The sequence below is a fragment of the Akebia trifoliata genome, chromosome 14, assembly GCF_017979445.1.
Source record: "Akebia trifoliata isolate Shusen 1 chromosome 14, ASM1797944v1, whole genome shotgun sequence".
Lineage (NCBI taxonomy): Eukaryota > Viridiplantae > Streptophyta > Magnoliopsida > Ranunculales > Lardizabalaceae > Akebia > Akebia trifoliata.
In genome coordinates, this window is record NC_141388.1 from 9,021,135 (window position 1) to 9,041,773 (window position 20,639).

A 20,639-nucleotide genomic window follows, 5' to 3' on the forward strand; every position below is an offset into this window, starting at 1 on the left:
AATTTGATCAATTTAAGTGGTTCAAATTAATCAGTACATTTCACCGATTGGGTAGGACCGATATTGCGGGTTTTGTTTGATTATTCTGGATCGGTCCGCCCACCTACCTGTTGGTTGGATTGAATAAAGCAACCCAGGAACACCCATAGTCAATTAGGGTCGTGACCTATAGGAAGGCTTCTAGACTCTAGGTTTACTACGTGCAATGCATTTTTATCTAGCCACCCTTGCCCAAGCACACCTATATACCTTTTGATACGTGGTGACTTGGTTTGATATACCGTATAGGTGATAATCTAAAACCTCAATTCACTTCTCTGAAGCCAAAAACAGTCAGTTCGATCTCCAGTTGAGAAGTGGCGCACAATGCTGAGCAAGGGCCCACTTAAATACCTCTCGTTTAGAATAGACGTAGTCTATCCCCCTCGTACAGTAGGGTACAGCGGGGCAAGATCTTGCTTAGGCACCGGTTTTGACCAAGAAGTGCAATTGATATACTTAGATTACCTTTTATACCTACGGGTACGAGTCAAGAGTTGTAGCTTTCATAAATGGTTTGGCATCCCACGAGGGGACCGACCACGTACTAGTACTACGTTGGCAATCGGGACATGTGACTGTGTGGCTTACAATAGGACAAAGGCTCAGGTCACCCCAGCCTGGGTGCATCAATATGTCTCTCAGAATCACCTGATCAGACGGTATTGATGCCCCAGTTCGATATACCCTAAGGTACGTGACTGGAGTTGTGGGTTTCATGAATGACGTCGCATCTCCGAAGAGACCGGGCCACGCACTAGTGCCACGTTGGCTAAATGGGACGTGTAAGTGAGTAAAGCGGTAAACGTGCATGTGGTGTGTGCAAAGTAGGGTGGGGTGTGCCCGGGGCCTTTTCAAACAAATGGGCCCATGGCCTAATCAAACCAATCGTTATAACATGAATTATATGGATCTAAGCACCATTCCAATCACATAAACATTTAATCATGATCAACATTATGACCAACATAAAACATGTATTCCCAATGACATTAGAGCACATTAAATAGGCAATCATCATGAATCAATAACATGGTCCGGTTCACGATTTAAACATGCACATATACGGTATGTGGCAATCAATTAGACCCGATCATCGCCATGATTTGATAAATTTCATAGTCCAATCAAGGGTGTTTCGGGACGACCCGAAATAATTCGAAATTTCTAAGGGTTTTGAATTGAGTGTATAATAATGATCAATGAAATAAAGAGGATGGTTTTGTTCATCATTTTTTCATTTTTTATTTTTTATTTTTAAAAATAAGTTGAGCCCAATCAAGGAAATTCAAGAAATAAAACAACTTGAGCATATGTCGCCATTAGCAACATTTAAAAAAATTTGATTCCATTATTTTTTGAACTTCCCTTTTTTTTTAAAAAACTTTCTATTCTTTATTTTTTTTATTTTGATTTTCCTTTTTGTGAAACAAATTAATTTCCCCCTTTTTTTTAGAAAATAAATTGATCTTAAAAAATCAAGATAATTTTGGGAAACCGAATAAATGCCGCTGTCGATAATCGAGCTCATCCAGCACATGTCGAGATCAGCCATGCCGTTTTAAAACAGCAGGATAACATCAAGCTCGCCTCATGACAGCAGCTTATCGTCGAGATCAGCCGCGGCTTAACGTCGAGATCAATTTATAACAACAGCTTAACGTTGAGATCAACAATGGCTTAACGTCGAGATCAACAGCAGCTTACCGTCGAGATCAACTTATAACAGCAGTTTAACGTCGAGATCAACAGAAGCTTAGTCGTCGAGATCAACTCATAACAGCAGACCAGCGTCGAGATCAACTCATAACAGCAGACCAGCGTCGAGATCAACCTATAACAGCGTCGAGATCAACCTATAACAGCGTCGAGATCAACATGCAACATGGGATTTTTCGACGAATTGTTCGCCATTTCAGTTCTGTAATGAAAGAAATCTCTTTCTGAACTTCTTGAATGGCGATTTTAATCTTTTATTTAAAAGAAATAGGGTGAAGAACCACACTTCAACCAATCTCCACAGAGATCTTCATGTTCAATCGAGATCAGAAGTATCTTCCTTACAGCTGATCGGGCAAGACAGCCATTAAAGTCGAGACATGGGGACGATTTTTGAGCGAAGAAAATATGAAGTAATTCAGGAAACAGCGCCCCATACCAGTCCGTTGATCCATCGTTGATCAATCGATAATCAGGATGAAAGCAAAACTCAAACGGTTGATCCTTAAATTGGCCGAGATTAATGAGCCAAGAGGCCGGTTAAAAACCTTTGAGGAGCAAGGTTTTCGAGTCTCTGTTGAGACAGTAGAACCGAATGAAGAAGACGATGGTTCTCTTTTAAAAAAAAAAAAAAATTTTAAAGGGTTGAATGGAAATAAATAAAATGGGTTTTTTATTAATAGCCCCCTCAAATTGATTTGCTATGCACACACCTCCCCCAATAGTTTCTGCCGACAGAAATTCAAGAATTTTTTTTTTATTTTTTTATTTTTTTATTTTTATTTTTATAATTTTACTGTTTGAGATGCTGTCAATGGGCAGCCTCTCTTGCCTATAAACTAAAATAAAAACGAATACCTACCTAATAAGCGAAAAAGCAAATAACTAATAAATTTTTTTTTTTTTATTAAGGAAAACGGTCAAATGTTAAATCAAGCACACACCCAAATTTTCAATCGAAATATACTTATATATGTAAAAAAAATCATGGTCCAAAAATCTCATCCTCAATAAAAGTATTCCTTCGAAATCTCGTATTATTTCGGATCATTCCGAATGGCCCTTGATTAAACCATAGAGATGATATGTTAAATCAAAGTGCTCCAAGTAAAATCAAACAATCAACGACGTACCAACAAGAATAAAAATAATAAAGAAACAATAACATGAAACTAACTAAAAATTAAATAAAATAAGCAAAACAAATAAAACTAGGTCATTGGCAATGTCCCCATACTTGGGGTTTTTCAAGTTTGATCCTCAATGTCCCCAGCGGAGTCGCCACTGAAAGCGCCCTCGATTCGCGGGGTGCGCGGATCCGCTTTTGACCCTTGAGGTTTGGGAGTCGCCACCTAGTTATTACGGTCTAGGAACCGATCAATGACTCTAAACGGATAAAAACTAATCTAAAACCAAGAAAACTGAATTCGGGGATCATATTACGGGATTGGAAGGTGTTAGGCACCAATCCCGCCCGGCCAAAGCCGGTCTCTACTAAATTCCCAAGTAAATTACATTGCTAAAACCTAGATAAAAATAAATAAAAAAAATACCTTTCCGATGCAAGGACTTTATTCCCTCAGATCTGACAAAAAGAGCTCCTTGTACCGTGCTCCCTTGCTTCGTTCTGTTTCCGGATTTGACTTCGGATCTCCGAGGCAAGGTATCTCCTTGTTTTTGAATCTAAACTCTTCAAGTTCGTTGAGGATTTGGGAGTGTTTTTAGAAGGCTTTTGGGTGTTTTCTAGACTAAAATTGAAGGAGGGATGTTAGCTAAGGAGTTGGGACTCCAAAACTAGGGTTTATGGGGGGCTAGGGGAGCTTCTAGACCTACTTCTCTTAGGGTTTATCAGTTGATACGAAAATAGGGTGTGAGCACCTCTATTTATAGATGTTTTTAGGGGTTGATTTGGATAGAGTTAGTGTTTAATTAGAGATCTTTTAATTAGAGTTGTGTTTTAGTTTGACTTGTTTTAGGTAGAATTGTGTTTTAATTAAAATTGTTTTAGGTAGAATTGTGTTTTAATTCAAATTGTTTTAGGTAGAATTATTTTTAAGTTATAACTCTATTAGATAGAGTTATTATTTAATTAGATCTCTATTATGACTTTTGGTCTTATTTGATTGACTTTTAATGTTTTGACTTTAGTCTTAATTGATTGACTTTCAATATCTTGACTTTAGTCTTGCTTAATTGACTTTAATTTTGACTTCAGTCTCACTTAATTGACTTTAACACCTTGACTTTAGTCTTGCTTGATTTACTTTTAATTTTTGGAGAACCCCCCTCTAAAATATCTTTAATTCTTTGGACCCCCAAATTGAGTGGTCCTTAAAGAAATATCTCACGAACCCTCAACAATTTTGCCTGAGAGCCCGATTGATCGATTTTTTTAATTCAAAATTTTAAATTAATTTTATTAATGTTTCAATTTAATTATTTTAATATTTTATTTATTAATTTCGGATTTTTTAATTATGAAAATTGTGAAATTACCGTTATGCCCCCGGAGAGGATTTTTCACGTTTTAAGTCGGTTTTTAATGTTCCAGGATGTTTTAGAATCGGTTTTTCGTAAGGAATTCAATGAAAATGTTGGTTTGTATCATTTATGAAATTTTTTATGCGAAATGATTGTGAACTTTATGAGGTGCATTTTCGTAATTTTATCAAATTCTATTAAAATTGGTGAAATGATTTATTTGGTTTCGATTTGTTATTTTATGTGTTCGAATGGGTTTTCCTAAGCGTAACGTAGGCTCTAAGGTTGTTTTGAGGTTAGGGGTATTTTGGTAATTTGTTCAATTTTTAGTGATTTTTATCGTGAAACTTCTTTTTTTATTTGCAAGATGATGATTTCTATGTTTCTGGGACCGTATTTTCCTAGCGTAGCGTGGTTTCTAAGGTTTTGTCAGTTCGAGATACCTCATCCGGATTTCTGAAACACATCTAGTAACAAAATAAAGCAATGGAATACACATCCATCATTGGGAATCATTGCGATCGGGTTGACGAGTTGATTAATCAGGCGAGTGCAAAAATGGGGTGTCTATAGAATCAAACCACCAACTACATGCATTTTCTTCCCTAATGAAATCTATAATCCTTCCCTTTAAATAGACAAATCAAATCTTCCAAAAACAAAAACAAAAAAGGAACACAATTAATCCTGATCTTTCTAAAATTGTGACTTCTAATTCAAATAAGTTAACCACTCTCATTTAGGATCTTTCCATTTTTAGGTTTCATTAAGCATAATATGGAGTATCCCATTTATGGAATATGTTCATCCTGTACATGGACCTTATTGAGATAAGGTAACATACATGTAGAAGTTCAACATCAAAAGAATACCTGAGATGTGAATCGAAATTGAAGACTGAGGTTGAGGGTTCAAGTCCCTCCTTCCACTCTTGGCGGTACAGGCCAGATATGGTGGCTAAACAATCCGGCGTCAACCTTCACGATAGCGACCACGAAGCCGGTGCTACACGAAGCTGGCGCTACAAAAAACGATGAAATCAAGGGCCGACGAAGCCTCTAAACAGAAGAAGGGTCGACTGAAACTCCAACGAGACTCAAGTGGAAGAACGAAGGGATTAAACTCCAAGATTTAGGGATTTCAAAGAAATGGAGAGAATGAGAAGAAGAAAGGAGAACATGGCTGAACTTTTGAACCTTCGTCCTCCAAAATTACCGCGAAAACGTTTGCGCCAAATTGTTTGGGGTAGTATAGCTGCGGACCAAACAATCCGCCCTTATAATGTGAAAAACAACTATTTTTCAGCGGCGGATCTAACAAACCGCTGCTATATATTTTTTATATACTAATACACCTATTTTTTTAGTGACGGATCTACATCTCCGCTGCTACATTAATTTTTTTTTTACAAAAACAATTATTTTTTTAGTGGCGGGTCCGCATATCCGCTGCTATACTAATTTTTTACTAAAACAACTATTTTTTTAGTAGCGGATCTACCAATCCGCTGCTATATTAATTTAAAAAATAACATTGTCAAAGAAATTAATTTTTAACGGCGGCAAAATGGATCCACTCCTATATTAAATCTCACAAAAATGAAATATTTTATATTTAAAAAATTTATTCTATAGCGGCGGAACTAATAATCCGCTGCTATATTCAATTAAAAATATTTTTATACTTAAAAAAAATAACAAAATAAAATTTGATTTTTTAATGGCGGCAAAATTATATCGCTGTTATATTTTTTTTACTAAATATTTAAAAAATTCATTTTATAGTGGCGAATATCCTGATCCGTCGCTATATTCAATTTAAAATTAATTGATAAAGTGCACCACAATAATAGAATTTTTTATATTAAAAAATTGAATTTTTACTGGCGGATTTTCAAAGCCGCTGCTATATTCAATTAAAAAAAATTTATAAGGAGAAGTCACTAAATCGAAAAAGAAATTTTGTTTTTTAGTGGCGGATATACGGTTCCGCTGCTATAGGACTTGAATTGGCGTTTATTGAGGTATCTATAGCGGCGGATATAATTATCCACTGCAACATGTATATATATAGAGGCGGATAACATATTCCGCTGCTATAGGAATTGAATACAGCGGCGGAGATAAGTATCTGCTACAACACGTATATCTATAGAGGCGGATAAAATGATCCGCCGTTATGAAACGCCGCTGTAGCTCAAAAATGTTGTAGTGCATTGATATGAAACTAACAACAAAATCATCTTGTATTCATTGTTTGGAACAGATTTAAAACAAATTTTAAAAAAAAAATCTTTTTTTTTAATTTACTTAATAATTTTATTTTTTTCGACTAAGCAAGTGAAAAATAATTTGATTAAAAAAGAAAAAAACAATTACAAGATTCGGGTATTAGGAAGACTCAATTGGTCGCCCAAAAAAGCCCTTCTAGCCAACAAAGGATAATTAGAAACATAATAAAAAATCTCAGAGGACTGAGTTGAATGGACGGTCACTAAGATCCTAAATTTAAACATTTGGATACAATTGTCATGATGACGTGGCATACCCTCAAATATTGATAAGTGCTACAGGATAATCGCACTACAGAGGATTTGCTCCCGGCCTAATGAGGGCAATTTTGAAAATTGGGAAAGCCATTAAATGGGATCATGTGATTGGTGGATCCAAGATTCTATGAGCATCATCAGGGGCGGAGCCAGGATTTTGCTCATGTGGAGGCACCCAAGAGTTAAAAAAAAATAAAATTGTGGGGACAATTTAGAGTGAAAAAAAATATATATATAGTTTTGAGGACAATTAAGAGTGGAAAAAAAATTTGTTGGGGAAATAGTGATAAATTTCCTTATCCGCCGCTAAAATCTATTGTAATATCACATTAATCCATAGAATTTGAAAACGCTTGTGAGGACAAGTGCCCCCACTATAAATCCGCCCCTAAGCATCGTGAGAAAAAGAAAAAGTGTTTTTTCTCAGAAAAGGTTTCTTCACAGTGCTTAGAGACTCTACTGTGTGCCACGACAAGCCTAACAAAGGTAATTTTCTAATGCATAGTGATAATCTAACTCCCAACGCGGCATACTCAAAATATTCTCCTGATGTAGCATGTGCTTGAACCATAGATTTTATGCCTTGGGATACACGTCTATATAGATTTTATGGGGATGTGCATGTGTATCCCAAGGCATAAAATATATGGTTCTAGCACATGCCACATCACGAGAGTATTTTGAGAATGCCACATGGGGAGTCTGAAAATCATTACTCTTTTTTAAGTTTGGGATCTATTTCTTATTCTCGAAGAGCTGAAAATTATTTTTATGATCGATATGTATTGTAATTACATAATTTTTTAGCTAGCCCTCTCCTCTTATTCTACCATTGTTTTAAATATCAGATCCGTCTTATGGTCTGGCCGGTTTTGATCTGATTTTTAAGATTTGTTGTTCTGATTTATTGAAAACCGAAATGCAATAAGGGACAGTCAGTTTTTTTTTTTATAAAATGTTGATTCAACAGAAAAAGCAATATGATTATTATGAAGATCGGTTAGCAAACATGAAAGCTAACTCCTTTGATAACAACTCAAAAAACATGGTATGACGTGTACATTCCATTTTATTGGATATTTTTCAAAGAAATCTTTTATGAGTCGTGATAATATGTCTCACGAGGTAGCATACTCAAATGACTCCATGATCTAACAAGTTTGGGTACGTAGATTTGTACGCTCACTATGTGAAAATCCCCAATTTTAAGCAAAAAAAAAAATTGATGGGTCTCGCCCGTCAATTTTTAATACTAAAATTCTGCGGCCTTTCAACCATGTTTCCCGTCTCTCGCACACTTTCACTCTCTTTCTCACGATCTCATCTCACTCTCTTTCTTTCTGTCTCTCTCTCACTCTCATCGATCGATTGATCGATCGACCTCTTCATCTCTTTCTCATAGTCGTTCTCTTGATAGATCGACCTCTCCATCTCTCTCTCTCACAGTCTCTCCCTCGATCGATCTATCTCCCTCGATAGATCTCATCTCCCACTCTATTTGATCGATCTCTCTTTCGATCTGCTCCCTCGATAGATCTCTCTCACTTCCATATCTCTTTGACGCAATCGCAATCAGATTGAACTTTCTAAGATTTCAATCGCTGTCACAATCCATCGTCTTAGATTAGAAGCTGAGTTTCTGCTAAGGTGTTCTTACTGTTCAAGGTATGATCAACTGTAAATCTTGATTTGAAGAAAATCGAATGTAAATTCGTTGACGATTTGTTGGTTTATTAGTGCGTCTTACGATTAAATCTATCTTCGATTCTTTTAGTGATCCATTTTGTATTATTTTGATGTTTTAATGGTGGATTCTATGAGGATTTTGTGAAATTGATTTCCAAATGTTGAATTAGATGGTCAGATTCTTGAGAAATCATAGCCATGTAGATTGTAGATTAGATTTTTGTTATAGGAAGCCAGCATTTGTTCTTAAAAAAAAAATCTAATTTAGTCATACAGGTAGTTCAATTATCATGCTTAAGGTTCACTTTAAATCTTTCACACTTTTCTATTGATTTTTGTTTAATTGCTTTTAGAGAATTGAAGTGGATTTCTTCTCTGTTGGTATTTATCTCAAATCTCTGTAATTGTTCAGGTAGACAAGATGACACGTCTGAGAGACTCAATGCTCTTTTTGAAAGATTCATGTATCAGCCATGAGCTTTGGTTGGCAGGTCCTGAATATGGAACTCATAAAGGTAAAATATTTTATTACAAAATCTACTTAAAAGCTTTTTTTTCCCCTCTTTTTATCTGCTTTGGCTACAGTTCTTATACTTTTCTTTCTCTAATTGTTCCCTCAAATTTGGCCTTGATTCTGTGTAATTATTCCTCCAATTTGGCGCCTCACTTCTGCCCTCAATCTTTCCTTATAATATATGAATGTACACACAAAGGTTTCCTTGAATATATCAATCAACCAACTGTCCTTGCACTATGGAATCTATTTCACAAGTGAGCTGGTACTCCACTAACATTGTATGTATTTCTTTTTGCAAATTTACAATATATATCATTGTCTGTATTTCTTTCTGCACTTTTGATGCGGACATACTTTGTTTTTTCTGTGCTATTCATGTGGACTAATTCTTGGGTAGCTACCAAACACTTCATCCGTTTAGTGCAGAGGAGGTATGCTCAATAATTATTTGTTATATATATGGGAAATGTTCAGCAACAAACATTTTGGCAAAACATTTTTCAAAACATAGGTTAGAGGTTTTGAAATGGGCTGATTTTTGGTGAGGATGATCTCTACGGCGAGGAGATCATCATCACCAAAACTCAGCCCATTCCAAAACTTCTAACCCCATCAAAAATGGTTTACAAAAAATGGACGGTCCACGATTTTTCAACTTGAGTACATACAAAACTAGTTCAAATTCATTTAATTATACATTTTTTAGATATATATTTGAAAATTTTAATATTTTAATTCACATGTTTAGTAGACGTGATATTCATGGTTACTACCTCAATCTTAAAGTACTTGGTTAATCCTATCTACCGGCTAAAGAATTTATACTTTTTAGCACACTAGTTACACATACATGTTTTCTATCATTTGGTTGAGATATTTTATGTATCCTCATCATATATATAATCCCTTTTATTATTATCTCTATTAACTAACTTCATAAGAGGTTGAAGAGTATACACTTGTAGAAACAACCAAATTGGTACTTTTTTTAAATCTTGTATAGGTGTTCTGCCAGGCATTGCCAACTAGGCTTCTTTGCTAGATTGGACTCTCGAGGGAATGCAGTATTGTATTTGTTCATTTGAATTAGGTTATTTTATTTTGCATCATTTGATATTTGCCTCTATGAGGGATCCTAATGTCGTGGTGTTCCTTTGTGGATTGTGTGGCTTTATTGAAGTTTTTTTCCTTCATAGTCTGATGTAGACGAAGTATATTAAAAGTTCTATGTAGTTTATTTACTTGGTTTGTGCCTCCATCTCACGCGCACTACTTGGGTTGTATTTCTCTTTAAGCTCTTCAATCATAACTGTTCTAAATCTAGTCTTAAATAGTTCATGTCAGTCGATGTCCAGCATTGTTACCTAATTGGTAACACTCCATTAAGAATTTTATTAAGCACAGATCTGATTGGAATCCAATTGGATTGTTATTTTTAATTCTAGACCAGATTTAATGTGATAATTATTGGTAAAATCTATGGGTATTGATGCCATGGATCTAGGTTCAAAAGGGTTCAGCCCCCATGAGGGAGCCAATCCTTCACCTAATCAATCACAAAGGTGGTTCTCCCACTATCTTTCACAGTTGGTAAATTTGAAGTAGGGAAATAGTGTTGTATGAGTTGATACGATTGTGCGATCCTTCTATTTTGGGTATTTTATCACTTTTGTTGACCTTGTGCTTGTGTTTTTATCGTAAGTTGAGGTCCATTTGTTACTTTCACTATGATTAATTAACTTCTACTTGAATTGCTTAGTGATGCTTTGGTATTCTTTAATCTTCTACTGATATTTGTGTACTTAACCAATGTGATATTCTCAAGTCAACTTATCTCTATATCATAAGTTCCATGGTAAATGAATATGTAGATTCATGCCTTCGTTTGAGCATATTTTTTGCAACAAATAACTGTACAATAGTATTAAGTGAGATGTATGTAAGCTGTCATCTTTGTTTATTGTTAGATTTGTAAAAAATTGCATATAGATAATGCGTTCTGTTTTGTTGTGGTTTTGTTGCTCTAGGTTCCAACAATGGCGTTTATTAGTAAAGTTGGAAATTTACTTAAGTAGAGTTTAAGCAAGCACATCAATTCTGAATTGTCTGCATCTAATCCATCTATATTCCAAGCAATCAGATGCATGTCATCTTCCAAGCTATTCATTGGACCAACTGTTCTTTGGAATCCATAGACCATCTGTTCTTTGGTTCATTGTTTTCTTCTTCTACGTGGAAATCGACTTTGAGTTGGTTTAATAGGATTTTACCTCGGCAATGTTTGTTATGGTTGGTAGCCATTCTTTTTTCTTCCTTCTTTTGTATCCTTGAGCATATTGGATATTTTGTGTTGTGAAAGTGTGTATTGGGCTCGTTGGTTTTTATCTAAATAGTTTTTTGTAAGCAGATTTAATCTCGTCTCTCCATGTTTTTTGAGTGCCTTTTTGATTGGCTAAACTTTCTTTCATTTAATATTAGAGTTCTAAATCCATGCCTATACTAAGCAATGCCATAACTTTAGTAATACATGTTGTTGCGTGCCTTCCCTAGTCAAAATAACTACTACTTCATAGCTTAACAATATTCTCAAGATTCTACATCCTACCTCTCAATAAATTTTATTTGAACATTTGCGTGAACCAACTCACAGATTTGTGCACGTTAGAAGCTTAAAATTGATTTTTTATGTATACACGTGAGTCCACTCGCTGAGTTTTTGTGCATATAGGGATTTAAAATTGATTTTTTATATATACACGTGAGTCGACTCACTATTTTTTGTGCATATAGGGATTTAAAATTGATTTTGTATATATGCACGTGAGTCGACTCACTATTTTTTGTGCACATAGGGATTCAAAATTGATTTTGTTTTAAAAGTGGTGTGAGTCAACTCACTGAGTTTTGTGCATATAGGAGGTTTTAAATCGGATTTTTTATTCACTTTCCACGTCGGTCAATTCACTGATTTGTGTGTGCAAAGGAACTCCCAGATCGTTTTTTAATAAAATTGGAACTGAGTCGACTCACTGATCTTTTATGTACATGGAAATTTAAAAATCAATTTTTCTTAACAAAATAAGCATGAGTCAACTCACTGATTTCTATGTATATGGGAATCAATTCACCTGATCAATTTATTGACGTTTGCCACATGTCCTTTTTTTTAAGGAAAATTTGCATGTATGTGTGAGCGGTTGATTCACTAACTTGCCCCATGTCCCTAATATTTTGATTGTTGAAACGCTGACTTGTTGTTCCACCATATGTTCGTAATTTGAAAGTTTGCATGTTTACAATACCCATTTTTTATGAGATTCACTTTTGGGAACATCATAGTTTTAAAAATTTTGTCATTTTCTAATTTGGGAAACCCAATAATGATAATTCTCTAATTTGAAAAATCTTTTTGCAAATTTCTAATTTGGGACTCTCATATTTGAAAATTTCTATTTCGAAAAGATTATGTTTCAAAATTTCCAATTTAAAAACTTCTCATATTTTTATAAACTCTCAATTTAGGAAGTTTCTCATTTTTAATTTAAAATTTTCATGAATTCTCAAATTAGAAGTTTTATATTCCCAATTTTCCATTTTAGAAAGTTTTCACAAATTCCTATTTTAGTCGATTTGAAAAATCTTCACGTATTTGGATTTGTAATTGAAATGTTGCCATGTGGACTTTGGAGTATAGGTCGGAATTAAGGTTTTTTTCAAATATTTTCATTTTATGTGAAATTCGAGAAATTATATGATATTTGGGGAATATTGGCCTTGAGATTCGTTTGGCACACTCGATATAATTTGATGATGATGGTGATGATGATTGAACCATAATCTTGACTTCAGTCTCTACCCGTTGACCGTAGGATAGTTTGGATAGTAGTAGAGACCGATCATCTCAATCGGACGGGTTCGGTGCCTAACATCTTCCGAAACCCGTAATCTGACCCCTTACCCAATTCTCTGATCCGTGGACAAACCCGATCCATTTTGGAGTTATTTATGGTTCCTAGACCTAAACTAGGTGGCGACTCTCATTTTTCAAAAGTCCCCCATTTATAACTATGACCCCTATCCACTATTTAGTGAAGATGGGTCGAGGCGATTTCACTATCCCAAATGACTGCATGTTATTCTAGGAGTGTGATTATCGATGGAAAAGGCAAAAAGGAATTTTTACTACGATTCTTGTGAAGCCCATCCAGGGTGGGGGGTATTCACAGCACCACAAAGGAATTTTTGCAATCATTGTGTAGTGCTTGTGATGATGTAGGAGTCCTCTTGGTGTTTGATGAGGTAGGCAACTTTTTAATTTTGAAGGATATCTGCTTTATGATAGTAGTACAAATGTGCATATGTGGCATCATTTGGTTGGCTCCTTTGAGAAGGTTTCATGGGTTCAAAATAAGCCGATTTTATTATCCTATCTTTGGTCATCTATGACATTCTTTGGGAGTTAAAAAAGATGACAAACTGTTCAGATATCTATCTATAGATTTGTATGAAAATATTCATTTCTTAGAGCTGATCTTTGTCTTTCAAGATCTCTTTGGTACATTTTTCAAAGTCTATCTTGTGGTCCTGGTTGTCTGGTTTGCATATTGTGTTGACTCAGTTTATCCAAGTAGTAGGGGAGCCAATGGAGTTTGAGAAAAATACATCATCATCATCATTTTCTTACTTGTTCAATTATTTACTTATGTATCATTGTTTGCTACTACTGATTTTTTGAACATTTCCATCGTTGTCATCATCTATCATTCATCCCTTATCTATTCGTGGTCGGCAACATGAATCTTGTTTCTCCTTGCAACTCTATTGAGAGAGATATTCTGTAAATATGTATGTCACCATCATCTCCCAATTCCCCACTATTTGGGGCAACGTTAATCATATTTTGCCTTCCAACTCTATCTAGAGCTAGATCTTTTGTCAATGCACATGTTTTCAATATGTGAAATGACACATTGTTAGGCTAGTGGTTGCAAATGATTTATTCCCGAGATTCAAAACTAGTATTTTATTTTGATTTAAGTCTTAAACAACTTCAACTAGCATGCTAAGTTGAAAGAAGGAAACATTCAATGAAGCTTTATTGAGAGTTTTTGCATGGGTATGTGATTATGGTTGAAATACTAATGACATTTTCACTGAATCAACCTTTTTAATGTTAATCCCTTTTTTAGATTATGAGATTTCTTTGTTTTTGGTGTTTGTTTCCTTCAATCGGTACATTTTGTTGGTTTTTGTTCTTGAAATGAACTTCAGCCATAACTACAAACTCTTATCATGTTGTTACTTCTATCTATAGCTAATAAAATCCATGCACGTGAGTATGGGTTTTCAACCAATATCATTGCTTCTTATTTAGTACTTAGTCCTACTTGCGATAGTGATACATCCTTGCTTGTATCTTGAATCTATTTAATGTTACACTGTCACTTCCACAAACCATTATGATAGTTCTGCTCTATGTATCTTGGTGAAACATTAATTTTATTTACCAGTAAGGCAGTGATTGATCAATCCATTGTTACCATTTACTTAACAGTTGTTCTGCATTCTTCCTTATAGATCACTATTCCATGTACACACTTTACTTGAAACTTCCACACTTTAATTGCCAAACTTCCAAACCTTTCTTGTCGTCCAAATGCATTACATATTTGCACACATCCCTGGAATTCTGCAGAACAGGGAAAAACTTAAAGACAGCATTATTACAATTCCAGTAGCTATTGTTTTTTGCCATCCTAGATACATGTTTAGGTGTCACCACAATTTTCTGCTATTCGAAAATGCTATTTTTTTTTTCAGTATAATTTGTGAATTTGTATAAAGTAATTCCAAATGCATTTTATTGCATATCTCAATATAATCAATCATATATGCCTATGCAATTTTCATCACCTGTTGTTCAGGATTTACTCTCTCATTTTCAGTATTGAGGAACTACACTCATAAGTCATAACTTGTAAACTAGACAATTGATGACAATCTCTTTTAAGCACTTGTTGCTCCAAGTGCCTTTTTGGGCTAGAGTTAACTTCTATTTAATCTCTATGTTAGAATATAGTACATTAGTCATATTTTGCCTTCCAACTCTATCTAGAGCTAGATCTTTTGTCAATGCACGTGTTTTCAATATGAGAAATGACACATTGTTAGGCTAGTGGTTGCAAATGATTTATTCCCGAGATTCAAAACTAGTATTTTATTTTGATTTAAGTCTTAAACAACTTCAACTAGCATGCTAAATTGGAATAAGCAAACATTCAATGAAGCTTTAGTGAGAGTTTTTGCATGGGTTTGTGATTATGGTTGAAATATTCATTACTTTTTCACAGAATCAACCTTTTTAATGTTAATCCCTTTTTTAGATTATGAGATTTCTTTGTTTTTGGTGTTTGTTTCCTTCAATCAGTACATTTTGTTGGTTTTTGTTCTTGAAATGAACTTCAGCCATAACTACAAACTCTTATCATGTTGTTACTTTTATCTATAGCTAATAAAATCCATGCACGTGAGTATGGGTTTTCAACCAATATCATTGCTTCTTATTTAGTACTTAGTCCTACTTGCGATAGTGATACATCCTTGCTTGTATCTTGAATCTTTTTAATGTTACATTGTCACTTCCACAAACCATTATGATAGTTTTGCTCCATGTATCTTGGTGAAACATTAATTTTATTTACCAGTAAGGCAGTGATTGATCAATCCGTTGTTACCATTTACTTAACAGTTGTTCTGCATTCTTCCTTATAGATCACTATTCCATGTACACAATTTACTTGAAACTTCCACTGTTTAATTGCCAAACTTCCAAACATTTCTTGTCATCCAAATGCATTACATATTTACACACATCCCTGGAATTCTGCAGAACAGGGGAAAACTTAAAGACAACATTATTAAAATTCCAGTAGCTATTGTTTTTTGCCATCCTAGATACATGTTTAGGTGTCACCACAATTTTCTGCTATTCGAAAATGCAATTTTTTTTTTCAGTGTTATTTGTGAATTTTTAGAAACTAATTCCAAATGCATTTTATTGCATATCTCAATATAATCAATCATATATGCCTATGTAATTTTCATCACCTGTTGTTCAGGATTTACTCTCTCATTTTCAGTATTGAGGAACTACACTTATAAGTCATAACTTGTAAACTAGACAATTGATGACAATCTCTTTTAAGCACTTGTTGCTCCAAGTGCCTTTTTGGGCTAGAGTTAACTTCTATTTAATCTCTATGATAGAATATAGTACATTAGTAATGATTTTCTAAATAAGTTTATTTTTTCGCTGGGTGCAGTAACATCAGTTATTATATGCATAAGATCCTTATATCTTCCTCTTTCAAATTTGCTAGATTCTGCAATCACTAAGCAAGCAAGATAGTGGTTAGTAGCAAGCTAGCACCTTGTACAAGATTCTACAACCAAAGTATTCAAATACAATTGTATAACTACTTGATGCACGCCTTTTGAAAATATAGTCCTTCTCAACCTTTCTGGTAAAATCTTTGTAGTGCATCAGATCCTACATGATTTGATATGTCATTTGATATGAGGCAGTTAGTTCGGTTATCCATGACCTTGGATTTTTCTTTATGCTATTTATGGAGTAGTTTCTTACTTGTTTTTCCCGAATTCGTGAAAAATTTGTATATGCCAATATTAATTAATTTGGACATTTATTGATTAGGCGAAGATCCTGTTTCTTAAATTTCTTGAAATTGGGTTTGGGCTGTTTATTATTCACAAATGACTTGTTCTTGTAGTCTCACTAAAGACTTTCCTTTAATAAAGTTAGTATAGTTCAATTTCTACATTTTGATGATTCTCACATTTCCAACATAGATCCATTGTAGTACTTTAAGCCACTCCCAACATAGAACCATGTTCTAGCACTTTTGATAACATATTTCTTATTTTTTAACATTTGTGAATAAAATCTAGCTATGTTCTTTTATTACTTTGGGTTGATATCTCGATATATCAAATCTTTTTCGTGTAGGTACGAGAGCGCTATTAGGATTTCTTTAAGAACTGTAGCAATGTAGGAGGAAATCCAAACCTTGAGGAAAATAAGAGGACACAATAGAGCGGAGAGAACCAGAAGAGATCAAGGGCATCACAACCATTTGTTTCTAACTGTGTTTTATTTCTAAAAAATTATGTGACGTAATTTCATTTGTAACTGCCCAATTGTTTCAATTAGAGCTTGTTTAGTAATGAAATTTCAATATATAATATGAATTTTGAGTTGTTTAGTTTAATTTGGAGCTTGTTTTATGATTTTTGTTTTGTTTGTTATTTTTCTGATTTTTTTTATTATTATTTCATTTTGTTATGAATGGTGAATTAGAGAACCGCCTATTGTTTGTTAAACCTCCATATTCATCGGTCACATTCTATGGATTTTTTTTTTAAAGCCCATTTTACAAGAAAATATTTGATAGTCCAGGATTGTCAAAAAAAAAAAATTCTACAAAAGAATATTTGACGAGCATATTTGACGGGAGGGTCCATCAAATTTCTCAATATTTGACGGGCTAAGACTGTCAAATATGGGCTTTTTTCACATAGTGGCTTCGAGATACACGATTGCACTTTCACATTAAAAAAAAAGTGTATCCTGAGGTGTACAAAGATATCAAAGTTGACATTTTTATGGAATCATTTGATTATGTCACCTGACGAGTGATATTATCCAGACTCGTCTTTTAATTATTAAAGTATTAAAGGAAACTATAAATTATTAATTTATTAATGATTTTACAAAACTCTTAAATCAAAACTCAAAAAAATTGATTTCTTTTAGCATCAATCTGAAAGTCATGTACATGTATTGCTCTAGGCTTTTACCTAATGTAAATTCTAAATTAACATTTTGAATTCTTCCTTAATTTTTTTTCTTTATATATAATTATAATTTTAATGAATAGAAATCGGTCCAAACAATTTGAACCTGAATTTGACCAATTAAGCAAAATTTTGATTGATCATCAGTTCGATTTTTAGAACATTGGGTAAAATTGATCACATAACCTCCTTCATCTCGATCTTTCCTTATAAATTGATGGAAGCCTCAATGCCATTATTATGGTCATCGCGGTTGTCATCATCATTTCTTTGTAAACATCATCACCATCTTGATCCTCACATTCAAGAGGTAGAAAATAATACGCTAATTATGACAAATCAAAGATATTTAGACCATTTTTCTTTATTTTAAAGAGAAAATAATTACTGGTTAAAATGCATGTATGTTCTTATTTGGAAGTGTGAAGAGGTATCACAATTATTCACAAAACATACAAAGGAAAAAAAAACAAAAATTTATCTTTGTGACACGTTAGAGAGAGTAATAGCCACGCTTCTTGGATAGGACCAGAGTCGTACTAAACTGACTAAAAATCAGACAAACACAATTATTCACAAAACATACAAAGGAAAAAACAAAAATTTATCTTTGATATAGGGGTGTGGTGGTCCTTTAATAATAAGAAAAGAGTCGTGTTAAACTGACTTAAAAATCAGACAAAAAGATGGATGTCATCATGAGGAACACGTGAATATATTTTGAACGTTAGATTTACATATGATTTATATTTATGATATCGAGGATAATCTAAATGTATAGATATAAGGAAGCATTATATGAGCTCCTAACTTCCGACCACAAAAAAATCCAGGAAAGATAAGTTTGGATAAGATATGTGGACATACGAGATCCAATTGCCACCAACCCTCTCACACCTCAATACAATACATGTGTGGGAGAAGGGTTTCAATCTTCCACCCTAAGTCCATACGATATGGACTCTTTAAAAAATCGTCAATAGAAAAAATAATATTGGACGGCTATCAAAACTTGCCTCTATATAAAAAAATTGTTGGTGAGTTGAAGTTCACATTTTCATAAAATGTATCAACAAGGAGTTCCAAAATAACCTTGTACTTATCCCAATCATGCATTAGAATTAGATGATTTATTAAATAATAAAAAATTATGTATGTGACTACGGCATGTGATATTTAACATTACCATTAGAGTTCAAACTTTAACGCCCATGTATGTTAGATCTTCACAATAACCTCCATATTGACATACAATCATTCATTGAAGCCATTTCAGAAATTTAATCTTTGCTTATGAATAATAAAAAAAATTACTAACAACCACAAAATTTAGAAAGTAATATAAATAAAGAGAGAAAATATAGAGAGTAAAAATTAGTAGGGATAGAGCATGAATTTCTCATACATGGGAGTAACTTTAGTGTGAAAATTTTATGGGTTGTAAAGGAGGACTAAAAAGAAATTTATGAGGGCAATGGCAATGGATCTTTTTATCTACCACTATTATATGTCACAATAGCTCATAGTCCCTTATAGATTTTGAAATTCTTTGGGTCCAAGTGCCCCTATTGTAAATCCACCCTTGCGAATTAGAAAGTAAGTCCATCAAATTTCGTTAGTGTGGAAGAACCCTCTAAATCCATCTATTTATTTGTGAAAAAATAACCATTTGAATTGAAATAAGGTAGTAGGCAACCTCTTTACATAAAATTGACCGTTGGACATGAATCTTTACATTTTTTTAAAGTAAAAAAATTGAAACCATGTTGTTCAAATGCATGTTCCTAGTCAATGATCACTCGACCTCAAATTTTACCATTCTTTAAATAAAAAATTAAAAACATGCTACTCAAGAGAATGTTTTGGGATGAGTAAAATTGAAAATTGATAACATGTCCTTCAACTGGATGTTTTGATTGTGGCAGTCAAAAGTATGAGTCACACAGTGCAAAGAGTTGTTCAGGGCATGTTTTGGGAGGGTAAAACTGACAAACCTCAAACCAGGCAGTCAAATAGGTATTTTACCTTTTTTAAAAAAATTAAAAATCAATAAATCATTATTTTATAATAATTTTCTCTTATCAGTATGATTATACTTACCTCCTTTGACTCATGATTTTGATTAAGGGCGTGTTTGATTACAGGACTAATATTGGCTGGCAAATCCTTTTCCACGGCTTTGCACATCATGAAAATTACAGAAAATTATTTTCTATTATTTGAGTGGCATAGAAAAAACAATTCTCACAAGCACGTTGTGTGTCAAAACTTTGAGAAGAAAAAAAAAATAAGAGTTAGAATTGTACACGTGCAGGTATGCTGAATATATTAATAAATTAATATGTGGTTAGAAAAGTCCTCTCCCCATCTATAAATGCCCCCCCGTCCCCCAACTTATACTCACACTCACACATAGACAACAAACTTTGAGAAATAAATATGGCTATTTCTTCTCATCTTCCCAAATCCATGCTCACCTCTACTCTTCTCCTCCTCTCCATCTTCCTTATTCTCAACCAACACCACAGTGAAGCTCAGAGTCTTCCCAATAATATTTTATACAGCCCCAACTCTCTACGTGCTGGGTCCAGTCTTAACTCTGGTAATTACTCCTTAACAATGCAAGTGAATTGCAATCTTGCACTTTATGAGGGCACAAAAGTGTTGTGGAGTACAAACACAGTAGGTAGGGGGAGCAATTGCCGTTGTACAATGCAGCGCGATGGGAATCTTGTGATTTATAACGAGAGAAACGCTGTAATATGGGCTTCTAAC

At 34.0% G+C, this 20,639-nt stretch overlaps 1 long non-coding RNA gene across 8 annotated transcripts in view; it reads left to right on the forward strand.

Annotated features, from left to right (window-relative positions):
• The window catches only part of LOC147386059 (uncharacterized), a 101,195-nt gene extending 83,907 nt beyond the window's left edge, over positions 1-17,288 (forward strand). For 5 of the 8 annotated variants that reach the window (XR_015172155.1, XR_015172160.1, XR_015172171.1 and 2 more), the window contains 2 exons: positions 8,886-9,421; positions 17,017-17,288. This is a non-coding gene — a long non-coding RNA (uncharacterized LOC147386059). The remainder of the gene's footprint in view (positions 1-8,885; positions 9,422-17,016) is intronic. The other 3 variants (XR_015172157.1, XR_015172169.1, XR_015172156.1) reach the window with 2 other exon arrangements.
• The last annotated feature ends 3,351 nt before the right edge of the window (positions 17,289-20,639 follow it).